The sequence below is a fragment of the Arachis hypogaea genome, chromosome 5, assembly GCF_003086295.3.
Source record: "Arachis hypogaea cultivar Tifrunner chromosome 5, arahy.Tifrunner.gnm2.J5K5, whole genome shotgun sequence".
NCBI classification, from domain to species: domain Eukaryota; kingdom Viridiplantae; phylum Streptophyta; class Magnoliopsida; order Fabales; family Fabaceae; genus Arachis; species Arachis hypogaea.
In genome coordinates this window covers 46,517,127-46,542,422 of record NC_092040.1, presented here as the reverse complement: position 1 = coordinate 46,542,422, position 25,296 = coordinate 46,517,127, and the positions used below count along the sequence as shown (strand labels likewise).

The following is a 25,296-nucleotide window of genomic DNA, read 5'->3' as shown; positions in this document are numbered from 1 at the left end:
TCACATCCATCCACTCTTCCCCATAAACCCCACCTACTTTCAAAAATTCAAAAACATTTTCCCACCCATTCCCACCCTAAATGGCCGAATACACACTACCCCCTCTCCCTATATATACCCTTCCATTCTACTTCATTTTCACACAACACAACCCCTTCTTCTTCACCTAGGCCGAACCTACATCTCTTCCCCTCTACCATATTTTCTTCTTTTACTTCTTCTTCTTCTTCTTCTTCTTCTTCTTCTCTTCTTTCTTCTATTGCTCGAGGACGAGCAATATTTTAAGTTTGGTGTGTGGTCAAAGCACAATCTTTTTTGTTTTCCACTACCATCAATGGCACCTAAGGCCGGAAAAGGTAAAGGGAAGACAAAAGCTTCCACCTCCGAGTCATAGGAGATGGAAAGATTCATCTCCAAAAGCCATCAAGACCACCTCTATGATGTTGTGGCAAAGAAGAAGGTGATCCCTGAGGTCCCTTTCAAGCTCAAGAAAAATGAGTATCCGGAGATCCGACATGAGATCCGAAGAAGAGGTTGGGAAGTCTTAACCAACCCCATGCAACAAGTCAGAATCTTAATGGTTCAAGAGTTCTATGCCAATGCATGGATCACTAGGAACCATGATCAAAGTATGAACCCGAATCCAAAGAATTATCTCACAATGGTTCGGGGGAAATACTTAGATTTTAGTCCGGAAAATGTAAGGTTGGCGTTTCACTTGCCCATGATGCAAGAAGATGAACGCCCCTACACTAGAAGGGTCAACTTTAATCAAAGGTTGGACCAAGTCCTAATGGACATATGTGTGGAAGGAGCTCAATGGAGAATAGACTCCAAAGGCAAGCCAGTTCAACTAAGAAGACTGGACCTCAAGCCTGTGGCTAAAAGATGGTTGGAGTTCATTCAACGCTCCATCATTCCTACTAGCAACCGATCTGAAGTTACTGTGGATCAGGCCATCATGATTCATAGCATCATGATTGGAGAGGAAGTAGAAGTTCATGAGGTCATCTCCAATGAAATCTACAAAATAGCCGACAAGCCCTCCACCATGGCAAGGCTAGCTTTTCCTCACCTTATTTGCCATCTATGTTACTCAGCTGGAGTTATCATAGAAGGAGACACCTCCATTGAAGAGGATAAGCCCATCACCAAGAAGAGGATAGAGCAAGCAAGAGAGATCCTTCACGGTTCTCAAGAGATGCATGAGGAAGCTCATCATCAACAAATCCCTGAGATGCCTCAAGGGATGCACTTTCCTCCCAACAACTATTGGGAGCAACTCAACACCTCCTTAGAAGATTTGAGCCACAATGTGGAACAATTAAGGGTGGAACATCATGAGCACTCCATCATTCTCCATGAAATAAGAGAAGATCAAAGAGCAATGAGGGAGGAGCAACAAAGGCAAGGAAGGGACATAGAAGAGCTTAAGGACATTGTTGGTCCTTCAAGAAGAAGACTCCACTAAAGGTGGATTCATTCCTTGTTCTTATTTCTTTCTGTTTTTTGGTTTTTAATGTTGTGTTTATCTATGTTTTGTGTCTTTATTTCATGATCATTAGTATGTAGTAACCATGTCTTAAAGCTATGAATAAATTCCATTAATCCTTCACCTCTCTTAAATGAAAAATGTTTTAATTCAAAAGAACAAGAAGTACATGAATTTCAAATTTATCCATGAATTTAATTTAATTATATTGATGTGGTGACAATACTTTTTGTTTTCTGAATGAATGCTTGAACAGTGCATATTTTTGATCTTGTTGTTAAAATTGTTGGCTCTTGAAAGAATAATGAACAAAGAAAAATGTTATTGATGATCTGAAAAAATATGAAATTGATTCTTGAAGCAAGAAAAAGCAGTGAAAAAGCAAAGGCTTGCGAGAAAAAAAAACTGGCGAAAAAAAATAGAAAGAAAAAGAAAAAGCAAGCAGAAAAAGCCAATAGCCCTTAAAACCAAAAGGCAAGGGTAAAAAGGATCCAAGGCTTTGAGCATCAATGGATAGGAGGGCCCAAGGAAATAAAATCTAGGCCTAAGCGGCTAAATTAAGCCGTCCCTAACCATGTGCTTGTGTCATGAAGGTCCAAGTGAAAAGCTTGAGACTGAGTGGTTAAAGTCGTGATCCAAAGCAAAAAGAGTGTGCTTAAGAGCTCTGGACACCTCTAACTGGGGACTCTAGCAAAGCTGAGTCACAATCTGAAAAGGTTCACCCAGTCATGTGTCTGTGGCATTTATGTATCCGGTGGTAATACTGGAAAACAAAGTGCTTAGGGCCACGGCCAAGACTCATAAGTAGCTATGTTCAAGAATCAACATGCTTAACTAGGAAAGTCAATAACACTATCCGAAATTCTAAGTTCCTAGAGAAGCCAATCATTCTAAACTTCAAAGGAAAAAGTGAGATGCCAAAACTGTTCAGAAGCAAAAAGCTACAAGTCCCGCTCATCTAATTAAATTAATATTCATTGATATTTTAGAATTTATAGTATATTCTCTTCTTTTTATCCTAATTGATTTTCAGTTGCTTGGGGACAAGCAACAATTTAAGTTTGGTGTTGTGATGAGCGGATAATTTATACGCTTTTTGGCATTGTTTTTAGGTAGTTTTTAGTAAGTTCAAGCTACTTTTAGGGATGTTTTCATTAGTTTTTATGTTAAAATCACATTTCTGGATTTTACTATGAGTTTGTGTGTTTTTCTGTGATTTCAGGTGATTTCTGGCTGAAATTGAGGGATTTGAGCAAAACTCTGAAAAAGGCTGACAAAAGGACTGCTGATGCTGTTGGAATCTGACCTCCCTGCACTCGAAATGGATTTTCTGGAGCTACAGAACTATAATTGGCGCGCTCTCAACGGCGTTGGAAAGTAGACATCCAGAGCTTTCCAGCAATATATAATAGTCCATACTTTATTCGGAAATTAATGACGTAACTTGGCATTGAACGCCAAGTACATGCTGCTGTCTGGAGTTAAACGCCAGAAAAACGTCATGATCCGGAGTTGAACGCCCAAAAGACGTTATAACTTGGAGTTCAACTCCAAGAAAAGCCTCAACTCGTGGATAGATCAAGCTCAACCCAAGCATACACCAAGTGGGCCCCGGAAGTGGATTTATGCATCAATTACTTACTCATGTAAACCCTAGTAGCTAGTCTAGTATAAATAGGATAAGTTACTATTGTATTAGACATCTTTTGACAGTTTAATCTTTTGACTATTCGGTCTCTTGATCATGGAGAAAGCTGGCCATTCGGCCATGCCTGAACCTTTTACTTATGTATTTTCAACAGTGGAGTTTCTACACACCATAGATTAAGGGTGTGGAGCTCTGCTGTACCTCAAGTTTCAATACAATTATTATTACTTTCTATTCAATTCTCTTCTATTCTTATTCCAAGATATACGTTACACTTAACTTTGATGAATGTGATGATCCGTGACACTCATCATCATTCTCACCTATGAACGCGCGTGACTGACAACCACTTCCGTTCTACTCTAGGCCGGGCGCATATCTCTTAGATTCCCCAACAGAATCTTCGTGGTATAAGCTAGATAGATGGCGGCATTCATGAGGATCCGGAAAGTCTAAACCTTGTCTATGGTATTCCGAGTAGGATTCTGGGATTGAATGACTGTAACGAGCTTCAAACTCCTGAAGGCTGGGCGTGATGACAAGCGCAAAAGAATCAAGGGATTCTATTCCAACCTGATTGAGAACCGACAGATGATTAGCCATGCTGTGACAGAGCATAGGAACATTTTCACTGAGAGGATGGGATGTAGCCATTGACAACGGTGATGCCCTACATACAGCTTGCCATGGAAAGGAGTAGGAAGGATTGGATGAATGTAATAAGAAAGTAGAGATACGAGAGGAGCACAGCATCTTCACACACTTATCTGAAATTCCCACTATTGATTTACATAAGTATTTCTATCCCTTTTTATTTTCTATTTATTCCATTAATCAAATTTAAACTAATAATCCAATTATCCTTGAATCCGCCTGACTGAGATTTGCAAGGTGACCATAGCTTGCTTCATACCAACAATCTCTGTGGGATCGACCCTTACTCACGTAAGGTATTACTTGGATGACCCAGTACACTTGCTGGTTAAGTTGAACGTAGTTGTGATCACATATGCCAAAGAGCCATTAAATAAATCTCATGCAAATACAAAGAGGGCAATCACAATTTCGTCCACCATAAGGCACCCCAAAGAGCTTATTCATCCAAGTAGATCCCTCACACATGAGCACCACAGACACATGCCTTAAGCTCAAAACCATTGGTGCCTAGCCTTATTGCTTACTCTTTTTCTTTTGTTTTTCAACCTTTATTGTTCTTTCCCTTTTTCTTCTTAGGATCTTCTTATTTAGTTAGTCTCATGGGGTGTGTCTCCAGCATAGTATTCATGACAGATAGTTGTCCTCCACCTTGTGGTTGAACCAACTTAGCCAACTTATTACCACACCACAAACTTAGGAACTTAGTATGAACTCCACTCTGGTCTTTTATGAAACACTCATTCTCTTTTCATTTGATTCAAAAGGGACAAGCATACAAGTAAGCAAAGTAAGGATGCAGTAATGACATTCAGACTAGAAAACACAGCCTTAATCAATAAAATGTTTAAAAGACATAACTGGCATGCTTATTCACAAGGAGCAAGCACACATACATACAAAGAACTTAGAAGACAATCATGCAAATTAAAGTGCTGAAAATAAGTAAGAGGAGAAAGGAACTTTACCACCTTGTATTTTATCTTCATTGTTGTTGCCCTTTTCCTCCTATTCTTCCCCTTCCCACACCAGACATAGAATGATTGCTTATACTCAAGCAACAATTAAAACAGTGGTGATGGGGTCCATGATGGATCATGAATGTCTTAGAATGAAGTGTGAGTATGCATGTGTTTCAGCAAGCAAGGTTAAGGATACAATAAAGACACAAGAGATACAAACAGAGACATTTTGATTGCATTAATAAGTGATGTTGGCATGGTACTTGCTTGAAAGTTAAGTGGCAATACCAAACTTAGTGTGCCACTATCAATTTAGAATGTTGCAAGTACCCAGTGAAGATTGAAAATCAAATTGTTGCATAGCAACACCAAACTTAGAATGCAATCATATGCCAAATTATTGAAAGCAAACTAAGCAAAGCAAGGAAATGTTACCTACGGTTGGGTTGCCTCCCAACAAGTGCTTTTTTAATGTCATTAGCTTGACATGTTGTTCATGACTTTCTTCCTCTTCTTCCAGTTTGTTAAGAGGAATGACCTCAAGAGGAAAGACAAGCCAGTTAATGCCCCTTGTTTTGAGTGCCTCTCTCCAGCAAGCCTTCTTCTGTTGTTAGCTTGTGTAAACTTGCTTGATGGGGTAGGGGTGGGATGGCTTTTGGTTGACCTTTTCTTCTTCATGGATATTGTCCTTCTTTTCTTGGTCACCATCCTCTTTTTAGTGCTCATGTTGATTGCCTTCACCACCTTAGTTTCAGTACTTGGGTGTCGTATGAGGGTTGGAGCAACATCTTCATCAAGAACTTCTTGAATTGGTGGTTCAATGAACTCACCCTCTATGCAACTCTCTGTTTTATTGGAGTAGTGTGGACTCTCTTGATTGACTTCCTCCCTTTCTTCTACATGATGTTGCATTGTGTCTTTTGGGAGTGAGTTCGCATGTTCCTCATCTTTTATTGCAATTTCACTTGACACAGGGACCTTTTGTTCTTGTTTTTCCACTTCCTCACCCACAAATTGGTCTTCATTCTCACTGTTTGATGGTTCTAAGTTCCCCCTTGTCTGCTCTAAGGGCCCATTCATCTTCTTGAGGATGATTTCTTTCCAGGATTGGGGTCGTGTGTATCTTTCCACGAGTTTTCTATGTATTTCTATGTATGAAGGTTGAGAATAATCTTGGTGACATGGATGTGTTGTGGTGAAGTTGTGCTGAGGGGTGTGGAATGAGTTGTGTGATTGATGGGATGACTTGTATGGACTTTGTGTTGAGGCATAATCAAGTGATGAAGAATTTAGGCATGTAAAACTTGGAGGTGAGGTTGTATAATTGAGAGGTGATGGCTCTTGATGAATGGGGTATGAATGAGTGAAATCTCTTTGATTATGATCTTCCCAGCCATAACTTGAGTAGTGATCAATTTCACCAAAATATGGATCATTTTGTGGCTCTGGAAAGTACCCCATTTCATGTTCTTGATACTCCCACCCACCATGAGCATAGTAAAGTGAATCATTATGGGGTGGTGGAGAGTTTCCCATGAAATTTGATTGCCTAAAATATGATGGATGCTCCTTTCTTTCCTGCAGAAAGCTCTGTCTCAAACAATAATCACCAAAAGATGATGGATGCGCTCTGTCTCAAACAATAATCACCAAAAGATGATGGATGCTCGTTTCTTTCCTACAGAAAGCTCTGTCTCAAACAATAATCACCAAAAGAAATTGGAATCTCCATTGTCACAGATGAGGAAATTCCCAGTGAGGCAATATCACAAACAGTTAGTGGGTTAGTGAACTGAATTGTAAATAACACAGAAAAACTAAGAAACAGGGTGAAGGAAAGAAATTAACTAAGACAGAAAGTAAATTACTTAAACAGAAAATTAAAGCAAACAAAATAAAAATACTCAATCTAGTGATCCTCTAATTTAATCATTGTCGATGCACAATCAATCCCCGGCAACGGCGCCATAAACTTGATCGGGGTAAAACTTGTCTCTCAACAAATTCCCATTCGGCAAGTGTACTGAATTTGTCGTCAAGTAAAAACTCACAATAGAGTGAGGTCGAATCCCACAGGGATTGATTGATCAAGTAACTTTAATTAGAGGAGTGTTCTAGTTGAGCGAATCCATGAATACAGTTGATAATTGCAGAAATTAAAATGGCGTGAAAGTAAATGACTGAAAGTAAATTGCAGAATTGTAAATGGGAATGGGAGAATTGCTCATAAAAGTAAATTGCAGAAATTAAAGAGAATGGGTAAGATCAGAAATGGGGAGTTCATTAGGCTTAGGAGATGTTGCATTCTCCGGATCAATTTCATTTTCATCTCTTCCTCAATCAATGCACTCATTGATCTCCTTGGCAATCTTAAGTGATTGAATCACAATTTCTTGCAATTCAATCTCTCAAATCTTGATCAATAGCCAATTCCTTGGTCAATTGCTCATGAGAAGAGATGAAGTGTGGTCACTGATTATACCACGTGCACTTCCCAAATCAAATGCTTAGAGGGTTATAGCCACATACCCATCCACACTCAATTTGGTCCAGCATGAGAAAGCATTTCTAGCTAATCTTTTCATTCCTCTTTCAAGGATCCAAAGAGATCCATGTTTGAATAGCTTCTTTTCCAAGATAACTATCCAATTAGATGAAGATCGAAAGCTTTCAAGTAAAATCAAAAGGAAAGATAGAAGAAGAATAAGAAAATTAGTATTTATCCATCAAATTACAACAGAGCTCCCTAACCCAATGAAAGGGGTTTAGTTGTTCATAGCTCTAGAAATCAAAATCAAAGATGGTGTGTGAAGGGGGGGGAGTCCGAAGACCCCTCGTCAATCCCCCATTCCAGAATGCTTTCAATGTAAAGACTAAGGCCTTTATATAGGCTCCCCTCAATTACAAAATGAAATTAAAAGCAAATTACAATTAAATGAAAATTCCTATTCTAGATGCTTCTTGTAGTCTTGATTGGTTGACAATTGTGGGCTTGCTTGCTTGGGCTTTGAAGTGGACTTGAGAGAGAAGTGAGTCAAGTTGAGGTCCAGGTGCTAAAGTTAGTGCTAAAGTTAGCCACACTAACGCTAAGTGTGGCGTTAGTGCTAAAGTTATTATGGCTAACGTTGCACTTGCTGCCCAGTTGGTGTTTTTGGGGCTTAAAAGATGCCTCTTGTTTGTGCTCCAATTTCATGCCCACTATAGATTATTATATATCGTTGGAAAGCTCTGAATGTCATCTTTCTAACGCAACTGGAATCACCTCAATTGGACCTCTTTAGCTCAAGTAATGCACCTTTGAAGTGGACATGGTCGCTGGCATGGTCGCCAACGTTAATGAAAATGTTGAGTCTCAATAATGCCAGCGATTTCCCGTATTTGAAGCTCAAACTTAGTGTCCACCCCATACTATTATATATTTTTGGAAATCCCTGGATGTCTACTTTCCAATGCCTTTGGAAGCGCATCATTTGGAGCTCTACAACTCGAGTTATACTTCTTGGAAGGTGAAGAGGTCAGTTGGCCTTAAATCAGGTTGATACCATGTTCATCATTGCACTTTCGGGGCAGGTTTACTCCCTCAACTTTAGTGTCAACCATGTAGTGCCATATATGCTTGGAAAGCTTTGGAATCATACTTTCCAATGCCATTGGAATCACCTCATTTGGAGCTTTGTGGCTCAAGTTATGCATGTTTGAGGAAGGCATGGTCAGGCTGCCAGGTGGGACTTTTGCCCACGTTAACTTCCACGTTAACTGAGTTAACGTGGGAGTTAACGTGGCTCATTGTGGCTTGTGTGGCTCCTTCCAACGTTAGTGACAATGTTGAGTGTCACTAACATTGGCCATAACCTTCTTTCATCCACGTTAGCTTCCACGTTAACTAAGTTAACGTGGAAATTAACGTGGCTTCCTTGGGGGTTGTGTGGTTGCTTTCAACGTTAGTGACAATGTTAGGTGTCACTAACATTGTCGACAATCCTTTCCTCTTACGTTAGCTCCCATGTTAACCAAGTTAACATGGGAGTTAACGTTGCATTTTGCACTTAGGCCAACGTTAGTGACAATGTTGAATGTCACTAACGTTGGCTTCCTTCCCCCTTTTAACGTTAGAGGCCACGTTAACTAAGCTAACGTGGACTCTAACGTGGCCACTTATGAGCTTGGTCCAACGTTAGTGATAATGTTAAGTGTCACTAACGTTGGCTCCATTTCCTTTCTTCAAAGTTAATGCCACTAATGTTCCAACTTTCTTTCCTTCCACGTTAGTGCCCACGTTAGTGTAACTAACGTAGCCACTAACGTGGCTCTTTTCTGCTTCTTTTTGCCTGAAATCAAACAAACAGAGTGCATCAAAGTCTTGCTTTTAATAATGGGATCATGCATCATCCAATTTATCATATAATTCATGCAAAATCCTCATGAAATCATGTAAAGTGCACAATGTATACTTGAATCAAGAAGTAAGTGAAATTCTACCCAAAACTAGCTTATTTCCTAAGAAAATGCATGAAACTACCTTAAAAACAGTGAAGAAAAGGTCAGTGAAACTGGCCAAAATGCCCTGGCATCAAATTCCAACCACTGTAATAATGCTTTTATCTGCTAACACAAAACGAGTTGTCGACCTTTTTAAGGGAGGGAGTCTCAAAGCATCATATATAGACAAAGGCATAATACTCATGCATGCTCTTAAATCACACATGTAGTTATAAAATATTACACCTCCAATGGTACAGTTAACCATGCATGGACCTGGGTCACTACATTTTTCAGGTATACCCCCCACTAAAGCAGATATGGAACTACCTAAAGGAATAGTTTCTAATTCATTAATCTTATCCTTATGCATGCACAAATCCTTTAGAAACTTCGCATATTTAGGTACTTGTTGAATAACATCAAAAAGGGGAACAGTTACCTCAACCTTTTTGAAGATTTCTATTATTTTGGGATTGAGTTCCATCCGCTTTTTGGGCTTCCTTGCAAGGTGTAGAAATGGAATAGGGATGGCGTCTCTGGTAGCTTTAGCTTCTTCTGGTGCGCCATTCTCTGGTTGAGTTGCTTCTTCTTCAACCATGTCTCGTACTTCATCTTCCTCTTCAACATCCTCCACTTCAACCATGTCCTCAGCTGGGCGTGTTCTTGTGGCTTTGGCTCCTCATGATTCCTCTCTTGCAGTGTGGTTCCGGATCTCAAGGTGATGGCATTGATGCCACCCTTGGGGTTGGATAAGGGTTGAGAAGGAATTCCACTGGAGCTTGAAGGCTGCTTGTTGGGAGTGTTCATTGATCCAATCTGTGAGGCAAGAGCTTGTACAGCTGAGGTCAGACCGTTTAAGGTGGAGTTAAGTGTGCTCTCCATGGCCTTTTGTCTTTACTCATTGGACTGAAGCAATTCATCATTAGAAGAAGAAGGGGGGGGGGTAAGTAATCTGAGGGGTCTGCTGAGACGCTTGGGACTGCCTTAGGTGAGGTGCTCTGCAAGGCTGGTTCTGGTTCTACTGTTGATAGGGAGGATTCTGCTGATACCAGTTTTGCTGGTTGTTATTATTATTCCACCTCTGATTTCCTTGGTTGTCTCTGCCTCCTCTATTATGGTTGTCCCTCCAGCCTTGGTTGGAATTATCTCTCTACCCTTGGTTGGAGTTGTCTTGCCAACCTTGGTTAAAGTTCCTACCTTGGTTATAGCTAGTTGCCACCTTGTTGATAGTATCCTTGATTCAGGCGGTCATAGAAATTGTGAGTAGCTGCCAAGGTGTTGTCCTCATGTTGGAGCTATGGACACTCATCAGTGTAATGACTATAATCAGCACATATTCCGCATACTCTCTGAGGAACATGTTGTTGACTATGTTGTGGTGATGGGGGTTGAGATTGTTGCTAGCTCAGATGTATCTGTGTTAGTAGGTTGGTCATCTCACATAGACTCTGTGTGAGAGCCGTAGTCTCGGCGCTAGAGGAAACCTCTGCAACAGCCTTGGTATGGTTGTTCCTGTGCCTGTGATTCCGAGCGGAGTCAGCTAGGTCACTGATAAGTTGCCACACTTCCTCCACGGTCTTGTACTTTTTCAGAGAACCGTTACTCGCACCATCCAATGTAGTCTTATTCTGAGGCTTCATGCCTTGTGTGAAGTAGCTGATCAACACCAACTTGTCAGTCATGTGATAGGGGCATGCATCTAGGAGGTTATTGAAGCGCTCCCAATACTCATAAAGAGTCTCTAATTTTCCTTGAATAATGCAGGAAATTTCTTTCCTCAATCTATCAGTAACTTCAGTTGGAAAGTATTTTTCTAAGAATTCTCTCCTGAGCGTATCCCAGTTAGTAACAACTGCTTCAAGTTGAGTGTAGTACCACTCCCTCACCTTTCTCTCAAGAGAAAACGGGAAGGCGGTTAGCAGAATAGAAGTCTCATCTGCACCGTGATGCCTAACAGTAGAACAAGCTGTCTGAAAATCCCTGAGGTGCTTTATAGGCTCCTGAGCAGGTAAGCCATGAAACTTAGTATCAAGTTGATTAGTGCAGTCTTTAGTTCAAAATCTACAACCAGATTTGGGTAACGCACTTGATATGGTTGCAGTGTAAAGTTTGGAGCTCCTGCTTCTTGGAAAGTGATCCTTTTGGGCTCCGCCATTTTACCTGCACGTGAATTAACCGAATCAGTAGTAGAGGAGTTAGTTTCCTCCTCAAATGGTGCTTCAGATTCGCTCTCAGATAAGACTGGTGAATTGGCAATAACCACTTCACCGCCCTCAGAGGGTAACCAACGCCGAGCTCGCCTAATACGTGAAAGAGTTCTTTCGATTTCAGGATCAAATGCGGCTAAGCTCTGATCAGGCAGTGAACGCGTCATTCAATGAAAGAAACATAAATCTCATGGTAAAAATAAAACAAAATGAAAATAAATAAATTCTAACCAATAAATTAGCACACTGTTGCAACTCCTCGGCAACGGTGCCAAAAAATGACGTGGCGGAAAATGGCCGATTAAGAGTTTATACAGAAAACAGTGTTGCAAGTACAGTTCTTAACCGACTAAAATCCGCTTATCAATTTAGAAAAGAGTTGCCATAGAATTAAGAACAAAATACTGGGAGTATAAGTCCCAGGTCGTCTCCCAACGAGTTGACAAAAGAGTGCAGCTTATTGGTAAGAGGTTTTCCAAGAAATTTTTGAGTTTGAGAAACAGAAAAATAAATAATAGTGAATTTAAGCAGCGGAAATTAACGAGAGAATTTATATAATTCAAATAAAAGCCTTGATCGGGAGAAGATTAATTGGAAGTTCTATCCTTGTTGAATTTTTCCAAGTGTAATAATAAAAGGTTATTATTCTACTTGGTCATCCCTTACTTAATAAGGGAAAGTCAAGTAACTAACCAAGCAACCGTATCGCTCGGGTCCTAATCCTTTCTTAAGAAAGGATTAGAGTCAGAGACTAAAGAGTCAGCCAACAACTTCCAATTAAGATTAACACTTGAGTATTCAAACTCAAGGTTCTCCTTTTAATCAACTCCCAATCAAGTTAGAAAACTACTCCATTAACATGAATATAACTTTCACAGAATTCAAAAGGGAATAAAAGGAAGACATGATAAACAATAACTAAAAATTAATTAAAAGTAAAAATAGTTCTTTGCATTAATAAATTCCAAAATCATAAACATACTTATCCAAACAGGGTTAATGGGCAATAAAAAGAGTAAAGGAATAGGGAAACAAACTAGAATAATGAAGCTTCAATGGAGGTAATGACTCTTCTCAATATCCAAAGCAAAAGCAATAAAACTCTAAAAACTATGAATGTAAAGAAAACCTAGAGGAAGAAGAAGAATTCTCTCTCAGATTCAAAACTAAAACAAAAACTACGCGTAATGAGAATGTGTCTTGAGTCTCTGCTTGTCCCCTGGCTCTATTCTGTGTTTCTGGGCCAAAAATTGGGTCCAAACTCGGCCCAAAATTGCCTCCAACATTTTCTGCGATTTTTGCAGGTCGCGCATGTCATGCGTATGCGTCAGTCACGCGTACGCGTCTCTAGCCATCTTTGCGTATCACGCGTACGCGTCAGGTACGCGCACGCGTCGCTGTGCAAACTCGCTTTTCACGTGCACGCGTCAGGTACGCACACGTGTTGTTTCTCGCCAGTCAGCTCCTTAGTTTCTTGTGTTCCTTCCATTTTTGCAAGCTTCCTCTCCACCCTCTAAGCCATTCCTACCCTATAAAGCCTGAAAACACTTAACGCACAGATCACGGCATCGAATGGTATAAGGGAAATAAAAAATATATATAATTTAGATGTCTAGGAAGCAAGTTTTCAATCATAGAATAAAATTGGGAAGGAATTGTAAAATCATGCAAATCATATGAATAAGTGAGTAAAGAGTTGATAAAAACCACCCAAATTAGCACAAGATAAACCATAAAATAGTGGTTTATCAACCATGCTTTGTTAAGTGTCACAACTTAAATGTGACCAAATCTTTAATTAATTGCCACCCTCATAAAAGTGTGGTTATTGATCCTCTTAGGCTACGCTTTAGAAGCGTGACAATAAAAAGCATGGCGACAGTACTTTAAAAGTGTCACTGATGACTTGCATCATCTACCTCTTTCTCTTATCTAAAAGAAATTATAAAAAGAGCATAATCTCATTTAATCAATGCAATTTCATAAGTAAATAGTGAATATTATAGTACATTGCTTTGAAATGAGTTTTTGTTGAATTTCAGGTGAAAAGAGCAACAATAGAAGAAAGAAACAAGAAAAGGATGCTGGGTGTGTGAGCTGGGTGTGCCACTTGGTGCAAACGCCATCAAAGTGAATAGGCGTGGCACGCCAGTTGACAATTCCAGAAGGTAAAGTGAAAGAATTCTAATGGGTGTGCCACTTGACATCAAAGCTGTGGCATGCTAGTATCATTTTCCAGAGAAGAAATCCATGGAGCTCACTATGGGCGTGGCACACCAATGCCGGGCATGGCACGCCAGGGAGATAAAGCACAATGGGAGCGGCACGCCAAGGCTAAGCATGGCATGCCAATTATAAACTCCAGAGAAGGGACAATGAGCTTTATTATGGGTGTGGTATGCCAGGGCCAGGCGTGGCACGCCTGTTATACTTTCCAGAGAGCACTTTTAAAGACCACAAGGGAGGCGTGGCACGCCAGACTGGGCGTGGCACGCTAGCTCCATTATACACACTGGGCATGCCACTTGAGATCGAAGGCGTGGCACGCCAGTTCATTGCTCCAGAGAAGGGAATTGAAGACCCAACACTGGGCGTGCCACTTGAGTTCTGGGCGTGGCACGCCAGATTAGCTCATGAGTAGGGCGTGCCAGTTGGGTTCGAAGGCGTGGCACGCCAACTTGGCTCGTGATTGGGGCATGCCACTTGAGTTCTAGGCATGGCATGCCAAGCTTGGATAAGCTCAACATTAAAATGGGCGTGCCACTTGAGCTTGGAGGCGTGGCACGCCAGTTCAAATGGGCAGAGAGGAATAGAAGGCTAAACAACACTGGGCGTGCCACTTGATGTTGAAGGCGTGGCATGCCAACCTTAATTGTGACTTGGGCATGCCACATGATGTCGAAGGCGTGGCACGCCAACTTTAGCACCCAAGGAGGAAGAACAAAGGGCGTGCCACTTGGGACTTAAGGCATGGCACGCTAAGACAAGGCAACCATGGGCGTGCCACTTGAATGCTGGGCGTGGCACGCTAGCTACTGAACCAAAGGGAGTCATGCATGCATCATAAAGGGTGTGGCATGCCACCTACTGGGCGTGGCACACCAGTGTTGTTTTCCAGAGAGGAAGGATGAGGTGCTTATTATGGGCGTGGCACGCCAGACCTAGGCGTGCCACGTTAGTTCAAGATTCTAGAGAAGAAGAACAAAGGGAAAAGCCTGGGCATGCCACTTGATGTCGAAGGCGTGGCACGCTAGGCTAACTGAGCAAAGGAGAGGCCCTGGACATGCCACTTGGTCTCGAAGGCGTGGCACGCCAGGTTAGTTGATGAAGAAGGCATGCCACTTGGGGAGCCAGGCATGGCACGCCAGGCATATGGTTCATTTTATGAGTTTTCCTTTTCCTTTCAGTTGTAATTTTCTCTTTTTCTTTTGTATTTTCTTAATTCTAGTGATAGGAGTAGTATAAGTAACCCCTAGAAGTACTGAAAAGGGGGTTGATTTGGCAAGTGGGATTGAATACTCAACTTTAGTTTTACTTTTGCACTTCATCTTTTCCATCTTTTGTACTTTTCTCTAAGCTATTAGTAGCTAAACTCCCTTTCATTGGGAGAGCGAGCTCTGTTGTACTTGATGGATTAATGATAGTAAATTTTTTCTTCTCTTCATCTTCTCTTTGATTTGCTAGAAGGAATTTTGTTCTTCATGCTAGTGTTCAATCATCTTGGAAAAGAGGTTGAATGCAAAATGGGTTTCATGGGAACCTTGGAAAAGGAAACATGAAACCATGCTTGAAATCCCTTCTCACACTTGAGTAGATCTGGGTTTTGGGATTGGATATGGTGACATATAATCCACCCACTATTTGGATCTATGAAGATGTGTGGTATAATCAGGGACCAAGCATATTTCTCTTCATGAGCAATTAGACCAAGGAATTGGCTGATTATCAAGATTTGAGAGATTGAATCACCAAGGAATTGGGGTTCAATCAATCATGATTGCCAAGAGGTCAATGAGTTGCATGATTGAAGATGTGATGATCTAGACCTAATCCAAAGAGAGCAACATCTCCTAATCCCAATGAACTTTCCCTATTCTTATCTTCCCTATTCTTTATAGCTTTCTTTAATTTCTGCTATTTCCCCATTCCAATTTACAATTAAATCATTTATGTTCCAGCACTTTACATTCTTGCCATTTACTTTCCTACACTCTATTGCTTTTCTTTACTTTTAAGTCATTTACGTTTCTGCTCATTTAGAATTCTACACTCAATAATCTCTATTGTTTAGCTTGACTAATTCACCCATTGATTAAAATTGTTCAAATATACCAATCTCTGTGAGATTCGACCCCACTCATAGTGGGTTATTACTTGACGATATTTGGTGCACTTGCCAAAGAACGGATTCATTTTATATGGGGAGTAAATTTTGGTCTTCAAGTTTTATGGCGCCGTTGCTGGGGATTGGTTTGAATTTGACAATGACTAAATTGATGGGTAGCTAGATTAAGCATTTTTTATTTACCTTGCTAGTTTCTTTTAATTTCAGTTTCTTATTTTCTTCTTTCCTTTAGCATTTGAATTTTTGTTGTTCATTGTGTATATTTCTATTTTAGCATACTAATCCACTAAGTGTTTGATCAATTGCACCAATTAAACTAACCATAAGTCTTAACAAGAGTGATTTCTTCACTTGTCTTTTGCTTGTTGCTTGCTGAATGTATGACATTTAGAAGAGGAGAAACTTCAACTTCTTTTGATAGTGAACCTGAAAGGACCTTTCTTAGATTAAGGGGGGAAGCAAGAGGCAAAGGGATAGTTGGAGAGGAAGCATTGGAGGAAGATTTGAACGTTACTATGGAGGAGGAGATACATAATCATATTGGGGAAGGTGCTGGTAACCATGTGGGGCAGCAGAGAAGAGTTTTAGGCTCTTACATCAACCCAAACCCAGGAAATTATGGAAGCAGCATTCTAAAACCAACCATCCATGCTAGTAATTTTGAGTTAAAACCCCAACTCATTACCCTTGTTCAAAACAGCTGCTCATTTGGAGGGAGTGCACAAGAAGACCCCAACCAATATCTAACCATATTTTTGAGAATTTATTATATAGTAAAGGCTAATGGTGTCCACCCGGACACCTATAAGCTGTTGCTGTTTCCTTTCTCTCTCAGAGATAAAGTATCAAAGTGGTTGGAATCATTTCCTAAGGAGAGTTTGACAACTTGGGAGGAAGTTGTGAACAAGTTCCTAGCAAGATTCTACCCTCCACAAAGAGTCAATAGGTTTAGAGCTGAGGTGCAAACCTTTAGACAACAAGATGGTGAAACTCTCTATGAGGCATGGGAGAGATACAAGGAGTTGACAAGAAAATGCCCTCCGGACATGTTCAATGAATGGGTACAGCTGCACATTTTCTATGAAAGGCTATCATATGAATAAAAAAAGGCCCTAAATCACTCTTCAGGAGGCTCACTCAACAAGAAGAAGACAATTGAAGAGGCCATAGACTTCATAGAAACTGTGGCCAACAATAAGTACTTTTATGCCTCTGATAGAAACCCAAAATGAGGAGTGATTGAGCTCAACTCCATGGATGCTCTACTGGCTCAAAACAAGGTGATCACAGCTCAACTAGCAACTCTAACAAAGCAGATGGAGAAGAATCAAGTCTCAGTTGTCCAAGCTCAAGCACCTTCGTAAGAAGAAGATACACTAGAAGTTGAATGTGAAGGGGAGCAAGTCAACTATGTGAACAATTCCTCTAGATCACCATATGACCCTAATGCCAAAACATACAACCCAGGTTAGAAGAACCACCCAAATTTTGGGTGGAGAAACCAACAAAACCACAACCAAGATCACAAACCATACCACTCTAACCAATACAACCACAATCCCAACCATCAATCAAGCAATAATAGATCCTACCACAACTCACAAAATGCACCCTATCACTCCACCCAACAACTGTATAGCACCCACCCTCAAGATGCATCATCCTCAACCCTACAACCATGTGGTATTAGCAATAACTTTGCAAGATTGGAGGCTGCTATGGCACAACTGACAGAAAGTATTGCCACTGTTGCAAAGAGGCAATTGCAAGCTGAGAAATAGAAAGATGCAATCCAAGAGGAGGCTAGATCCAACATAAGAAACCAAGGGGCAGTAATTTCAAAACTGGAATCACAACCAAGAAGCTTATCCAAGCAAATTCCAATGCCCACACATACATTTCCCAGTGATACCATGGCCAACCCAATAGGAGAATGCAAGGCCATCACACTAAGAAGTGGGAAGGTGATGGAGGAGACATCAACAAGCCACAATTTGTAAGAAGAAGAAGCTACAAATGATTCAGAAACCAAGAAAGAAGAAGAGACACCTAAGCCAGCCCCACTCAAGCAAACCTTGAAGTCTTATGTTCCAAAGGCACCTTACCCACAAAGGCTGAGGAAAGATGGAAAGGACAGCCAATTTTCTAGGTTCTTGAAGATCTTTAAGAAGTTTCAAATCAACATACCTTTTGTTAAGGCATTAGAACAAATGCCACTCTATGCCAAGTTTCTAAAGGTGCTCATGAGAAGGAAAAGAAACTGGGGAGAAAAGGAAACTATGTTGCTCACTGAGGAATATAGTGCCATCATAAAAAAGAAGGTTCCTGGTGCACGAAATTGTGATCTCCAACAATGTCATTCAACTTGGTATGCGCATCTACTAACTCAGCACTTTCTTCACAACTCCGCACAACTAACCAGCAAGTGCAATGGGTCGTCCAAGTAATAAACCTTACGTGAGTAAGGGTCGATCCCATGGAGATTGTTGGTATGAAGCAAGCTATGGTCATCTTGTAGATCTCAATTAGGCTGATTCAAATGGTTATGGAGTTTTCGAATATAAAGATAAATAAAACATGAAATAAAGATAGAAATACTTATGTAAATCATTGGTGGGAATTTCAGATAAGTGTATAGAGATGCTTTATCCCTGTTGAATCTCTGCAACATACTGCTTTCTTACTTTCAATCCTTCATACTCCTTTCCATGGCAAGCTGTATGTAGGGCATCACCGTTGTCAATGGCTACTTCCCATCCTCTCAGTGAAAAAGGTCCAAATGCTCTTGTCACAGCACGGCTAATCATCTGTCAGTTCTCGATCATGTCGGAATAGAATCTATTGATTCTTTTGCGTTTGTCATCACGCCCAACAATCACGAGTTTGAAGTTTGTCACAGTCATTCAATCCCTGAATCCTACTCGGAATACCACATACAAGGTTTAGACTTTTTGGATTCTCAAGAATGACCACCAAAGGGTTCTAGCTTATACCACGAAGATTCTGATTAAGGAATCCAAGAGACACACACTCGATCTAAGGTAGAACGGAAGTGGTTGTCAGTCACGCGTTCATGAGGATAGGATGATGATGAGGGTCACGGATCATCACATCCATCAGGTTGAAGTGCAACGGATATCTTAGAACAAGAATAAGCTGAATTGAAGAGAAAATAGTAGTAATTGCATTAAAACTCGAGGTACAGCAGAGCTCCCCACACCCTTAGTCTATGGTATGTAGAAACTCCCCCGTTGAAAATACATAAGTGATCAAGGTTCAGGCATGGCCGAATGGCCAGCCCCCATAAACGTGATCAAAGGATCATAAGGTGAAAAAAAATAATCCAAAGATGTCTAATACAATAGTTAAATGTCCTATTTATACTAGACTAGCTACTAAGGTTTACAGAAATAAGTAATTAATGCAGAAATCCACTTTTGGGGCCCACTTTAGTGTGTGCTTGGGCTGAGCTTGAGCTTTACACGTGCAGAGGCTTCTTTTGGAGTTAAACGCCAAGTTGTAACATGTTTTTGACGTTTAACTCTGGTTCGTGACGTGTTTCTGGCGTTTGACTCTAGAATGCAGCATGAAACTGGCGTTGAACGCCAGTTTGCGTCATCTTGATTTGAATAAAGGATGAACTATTATATATTGATGGAAAGCTCTGAATGTCTACTTTTCAACCCCGTTAAGAGCGCGCCATTTGGAATTTTGTAGCTCCAGAAAATCTATTTCGAGTGCAGGGAGGTCAGAATCCAATAGCATCAGCAGTCCTTTGTCAGCCTTCTATCAGACTTTTGCTCAGGTCCTTCAATTTCAGCCAGAAAATACCTTAAATCATAGAAAAACACACAAACTCATAGTAAAGTCTAGAAATGTAAATTTTGCATAAAAACTAATGAAAACATCCCTAAAAGTAGATAGATCCTACTAAAAACTACCTAAAAACAATGCCAAAAAGCGTATAAATTATCCGCTCATCACAACACCAAACCTAAATTGTTGCTTGTCCCCAATCAACTGAAAATCAAATAGGATAAAAAGAAGAGAATATACTATAAATTCCAAAATATCAATGAATATTAGTTCTAATTAGATGAGCGGGACTTGTAGCTTTTTACTTCTAAACAGTTTTGGCATCTCACTTTATTTCTTGAAGTTTAGAATGATTTGCATCTATAGGAACTCAGACTTCAGATAGTGTTGATTAATTCTCTTAGTTAAGTATGTTGATTCTTGAACACAACTACTTTTATGAGTCTTGGCCGTGGCCCTAAGCACTTTGTTTTCCAATATTACCACCGGATACATAAATGCCACAGACACATAACTGGGTGAACCTTTTCAGATTGTGACTCAGCTTTGCTAAAGTCCCCAGTTAGAGGTGTCCAAAGCTCTTAAGCACACTCTTTTTGCTTTGGATCACGACTTTAACCACTCAGTCTCAAGCTTTTCACTTGGACCTGGATGCCACAAGCACATGGTTAGGGACAACTTGATTTAGCCGCTTAGGCTTGGATGTATTTCCTTGGGCCCTCCTATCCATTGAGGCTCAAAGCCTTGGATCCGTTTTACAATTGCCTTTTGGTTTTAAGGGCTATTGGCTTTTTCTGCTTGCTTTTTCTTTTTCTTTCTATTTTTTTGCAAGCTTTGTTCTTCACTGCTTTTTCTTGCTCCAAGAATCAATTTTATGATTTTTCAGATCATCAATAACATTTCTCTTGTTCATCATTCTTTCAAGAGCCAACAATTTTAACATTCATAAACAACAAGCTCAAAAATATGCACTGTTCAAGCATTCATTCAGAAAACAAAAAGTATTGTCACCACATCAATATAATTAAACTAATTTCAAGGATGAATTCAAAATTCATGTACTTGTTGTTCTTTTGAATTAGAAACATTTTTCATTTAAGAGAGGTGAAGGATTCATGGAATTATTCATAGCCTTAAGACATAGTTACTAGACACTAATGATTATGTAATAAAGACACAAACATAGATAAACATGAAGCTTAAAAATAGAAAAATAGAGAAATAAGAACAAGGAATGAGTCCACCTTAGTGATGGTGGCGCCTTCTTCTTGAAGGACCAATGATGTCCTTGAACTCTTCTATGTCTCTTCCTTGCCTTTGTTGCTCCTCCCTCATTGCTCTTTGATCTTCTCTAATTTCATGGAGAATGATGGAGTGCTCTTGATGTTCCACCCTTAGTTGGTCTATGTTATAACTTAAGTCTTCTAGAGAAGTGTTGAGTTATTCCCAATAGTTATTTAGAGAAAAATGCATCCCTTGAGGCATCTCAGGGATTTCTTGATGATGAGCCTCCTCATGTGTCTCTTGAGATCCGTAAATGGGCTCTCTTGTTTGCTCCATCCTTTTCTTAGTGATAGGCTTATCTTCTTCAATGAGGATGTCTCCATCTATGATAACCCCAGCTGAGTAGCATAGATGGCAAATAAGATGAGAAAAAGCTAGCCTTGCCATGGCGGAAGACTTTTCGGCTATTTTGTAGAATTCAAGAGAGATGACTTCATGAATTTCTACTTCCTCTCCAATCATGATGCTATGGATCATGATGGCTCGATCCACAGTAACTTCGGATCGGTTGCTAGTGAGTATGATGGAGCGTTGGATGAACTCCAACCATCCTCTAGCCACAGGCTTAAGGTCCAGTCTTCTTAATTGAACCGGCTTGCCTTTTGAGTCTCTTTTCCATTGAGCTCCTTCCACACATATGTCCATAAGGACTTGGTCTAACCTTTGATCAAAGTTGACCCTTCTAGTGTAGGGGCGTGCATCTTCTTGCATCATAGGCAAGTTGAATGCCGACCTCACATTTTCCGGATTGAAATCTAAGTATTTCCCCCGAACCATTGTAAGGTAATTCTTTGGATTCGGGTTCACACTTTGATTATGGTTCCTAGTGATCCATACATTGGCATAGAACTCTTGAACCATTAAGATTCTGACTTGTTGAATGGGGTTGGTCATAACTTCCCAACCTCTTCTTTGGATCTCATGTCGGATCTCCGGATACTCATTTTTCTTGAGCTTGAAAGGGACCTCAGGGATCACCTTCTTCTTGGCCACAACTTCATAGAAGTGGTCTTGATGGACCTTTGGTGCACGAAATTATGATCATCAATGGCGCCATCAACATGGTACGCTCAATTGCAATCTCAACTCTTTAAAAAAACTTCGCACAACTAACCAGCAAGTGCACTGGGTTGACCAAGTAATAAACCTTACGCGAGTAAGGGTCGATCCCACGGAGATTATTGGTATGAAGCAAGCTATGGTCATCTTGTAAATCTCAGTCAGGCGGATTCAAATGGTTATGGAGGATTAATGATTAAAAGATAAATAAAGATAGAGATACTTATGTAATTCATTGGTGAGAATTTCAGATAAGCGTATGGAGATGCTTTATCCCTTCCGTCTCTCTGCTTTCCTACTCTCTTCATCCGATCCTTCTTACTCCTTTCCATGGCAAGCTGTATGTTGGGCATCACCGTTGTTAGTGGCTACAGTCCCATCCTCTCAGTGAAAATGTTCAACGCGCTCTGTCACAGCACGGCTAATCATCTACCGGTTCTCAATCAGGTTGGAATAGAATCCAGTGATTCTTTTGCGTCTGTCACTAACACCCAGCCTTCAGGATTTTGAAGCTTGTCACAGTCATTCAATCCTTGAATCCTACTCAGAATACCACAGACAAGGTTTAGACCTTCCGGATTCTCTTGAATGCCGCCATCAATTCTAGCTTATACCACGAAGATTCTGATTAAGGAATCCAAGAGATATTCACTCAATCTAAGGTAGAACGGAGGTGGTTGTCAGGCACACGTTCATAGGTGAGAATGATGATGAGTGTCACGGATCATCACATTCATCAAGTTGAGGAACAAGTGATATCTTAGAACAAGAATAAGTTGAATTGAATAGAAGAACAATATAATTGCATTAATACTCGAGGTACAGCAGAGCTCCACACCTTAATCTATGGTGTGTAGAAACTCCACCGTTGAAAATACATAAGTGATAATGGTGATCATTGGCTTCGGCCCCAGAGAGGGAACCAAAAGAACCAAGTTCTGATCTAAGATAGCATAGGACTGATCAAAGATGAAAATACAATAGCAAAAGGTCCTATTTGTAGAGAACTAGTAGCTTAGGGTTTACAAAAATGAGTAAATGACGTAAAAATCCACTTCTGGGCCCACTTGGTGTGTGCTTGGGCTGAGCATTGAAGCTTTCATGTGTAGAGACTTTTCTTGGAGTTAAACGCCAGCTTTTGTGCCAGTTTGGGCGTTTAACTCCCATTCTTGTGCCAGTTCCGATGTTAAACGCCAGAATTCTCGAGCTGACTTGGAACGCTTGTTTGGGCCATCAAATCTCGGGAAAAGTATGGACTATTATACATTGCTGGAAAGTCCAGGATGTCTACTTTCCAACGCAAATAAGAGCGCACCAATTGGGTTTCTGTAGCTCCAGAAAATCCACTTCGAGTGGAGGGAGGTCAGAATCCAACAGCATCTGCAATCCTTTTCAGCCTCTGAATCAGATTTTTGCTCAGGTCCCTCAATTTCAGTCAGAAAATACCTGAAATCATAGAAAAACACAGAAACTCATAGTAAAGTCCAGAAAAGTAAATTTTAACTAAAAACTAATAAAAATATAATAAAAACTAACTAGAACATACTAAAAACATACTAAAAACAATGCCAAAAAGCGTATAAATTATCTGCTCATCAACCTTTGAGATGAATCTCTCCATCTCCCATGACTCGGAGGTGGAAGCTTTTGTCTTCCCTTTCCCTTTTCTAGAGGTTTCTCCAGCCTTAGGTGCCATAGGTGGTTATGGAAAAAAAAAGCTATGCTTGTACCACACCAAACTTAGAATATTGCTCGCCCTCGAGCAAAAGAAGAAAGAATAGAAGAAGAAAAAGAAAATAAGGAGGACAGGGAGAGCGATGTGTATTCAGCCAAAGGGGAGAAGAGAAGGTTGTGTTGTGTGAAAATGAAGAAGGATGGAGGGGTTTATATAGTGAAGTGAGAGGGAGTTGGTTCGGCCATTTAGTGTGGGTTTGGGTGGGAAAGAGATTTTGAATTATGAAGGTAGGTGGGGTTTATGGGGAAGAGTGGATGGATGTGAGTGGTGAAGAGGTGATGGGGAAGAGAGATTGAGGTGATTGGTGAAGGGTTTTGGGAAAGAGTTTTATTGGATGTGTGAAAAAGAGAGAGAGGGTGAGTTGAGGTAAGTAGGGATCCTGCGGGGTCCACAGATCCTGAGATGATCCTGTGGGGTCCACAGATCGTGAGGTGTCAAAGATTTACATCCCTGCACTAATGAGGCGTGTAAAATGCCCTCTTCATGCAATCCTGGCGTTTAACGCCAGATTAATGCTTGTTTCTGGCGTTAAACGCCAGTTCTATGCTTGTTTTGGGCGTTCAACACCAGTCTGTAGCATGTTTCTGGCGTTGAACGCCAGCTTTCCTTAGTGTGCAATCCTGGCGTTTAAACGCCAGATTGCTGCATGTTTCTGGTGTTCAATGCCAGATCCATGCTCTGTTCTGGCGTTGAACGCCAGCCAGATGCTTCTTACTAGCATTTAAACGCCAGTAAGCCCTTCCTCCAGGGTGTGCTGTTTCTTCTGCTGTTTTTGATTCTATTTTTTTAGTATTTATTTTGTGACTCCACATGATCATGAACCTAATAAGACATAAAAGAACAATAAAAAAATAAAAATAGAATTAGATAAATAAAAATTGGGTTGCCTCCCAATAAGCGCTCCTTTAATGTCACTAGCTTGACAGTGGGCTCTCATGGAGCCTCACAGGTGATCACATCAATATTGTAGACTCCCAATACCAAACTTAGAGTTTGAACGTGAGGATTCAACACCAAACTTTGAGTTTGGTTGTGGCCTTCCAACACCAAACTTAGAGTTTGATTGTGGGGGTTTTGTTTGACTCTGTATTGAGAGAAGCTTTTCATGCTTCCTCTCCATGGTTGCAGAGGAAGATCCTTGAGCTTTAAACACAAGGTAGTCCCTATTTAATTGAAGGACTAGCTCTCTTCTATCAACATCAATTACAGCTCCTGCTGTGGCTAAGAAGGGTCTTCCAATGATGATGCATTCATCCTCCTCCTTCCTAGTGCCTAAGATTATGAAATCAGCAGGGATGTAGAGGCCTTTAACAATTACTAACACGTCCTTTACTAATCCATAAGCTTGTCTTTGTGATCCATCTGCCATCTCTAATGAGAATGTGGCAGGCTGTACCTCAATGATCCCCAGCTTCTCCATTACAGAGAGTGGCATAAGATTTATCCCTGACCCCAGGTCACATAGAGCCTTCTCAAAGGTCATGGTGCCTATGGTGCAGGGTATTGAGAATTTACCAGGATCTTGTCTCTTTTGAGGTGAAGTTTGCTGAACCCATGTATCTAGTTCACTAATGAGCAAGGGAGGTTTACCTTCCCAAGTCTCATTACCAAA

The 25,296-nt window shown here is 40.6% G+C and overlaps 1 non-coding gene across 1 annotated transcript; it reads right to left on the bottom strand.

Annotated features, from left to right (window-relative positions):
• Positions 1-16,734: 16,734 nt before the first annotated feature.
• Positions 16,735-16,841, bottom strand: LOC112804499 (small nucleolar RNA R71). The gene has a single exon (XR_003203113.1). It is a non-coding gene; the product is annotated as a small nucleolar RNA R71 (small nucleolar RNA).
• Between the last annotated feature and the right edge of the window lie 8,455 nt (positions 16,842-25,296).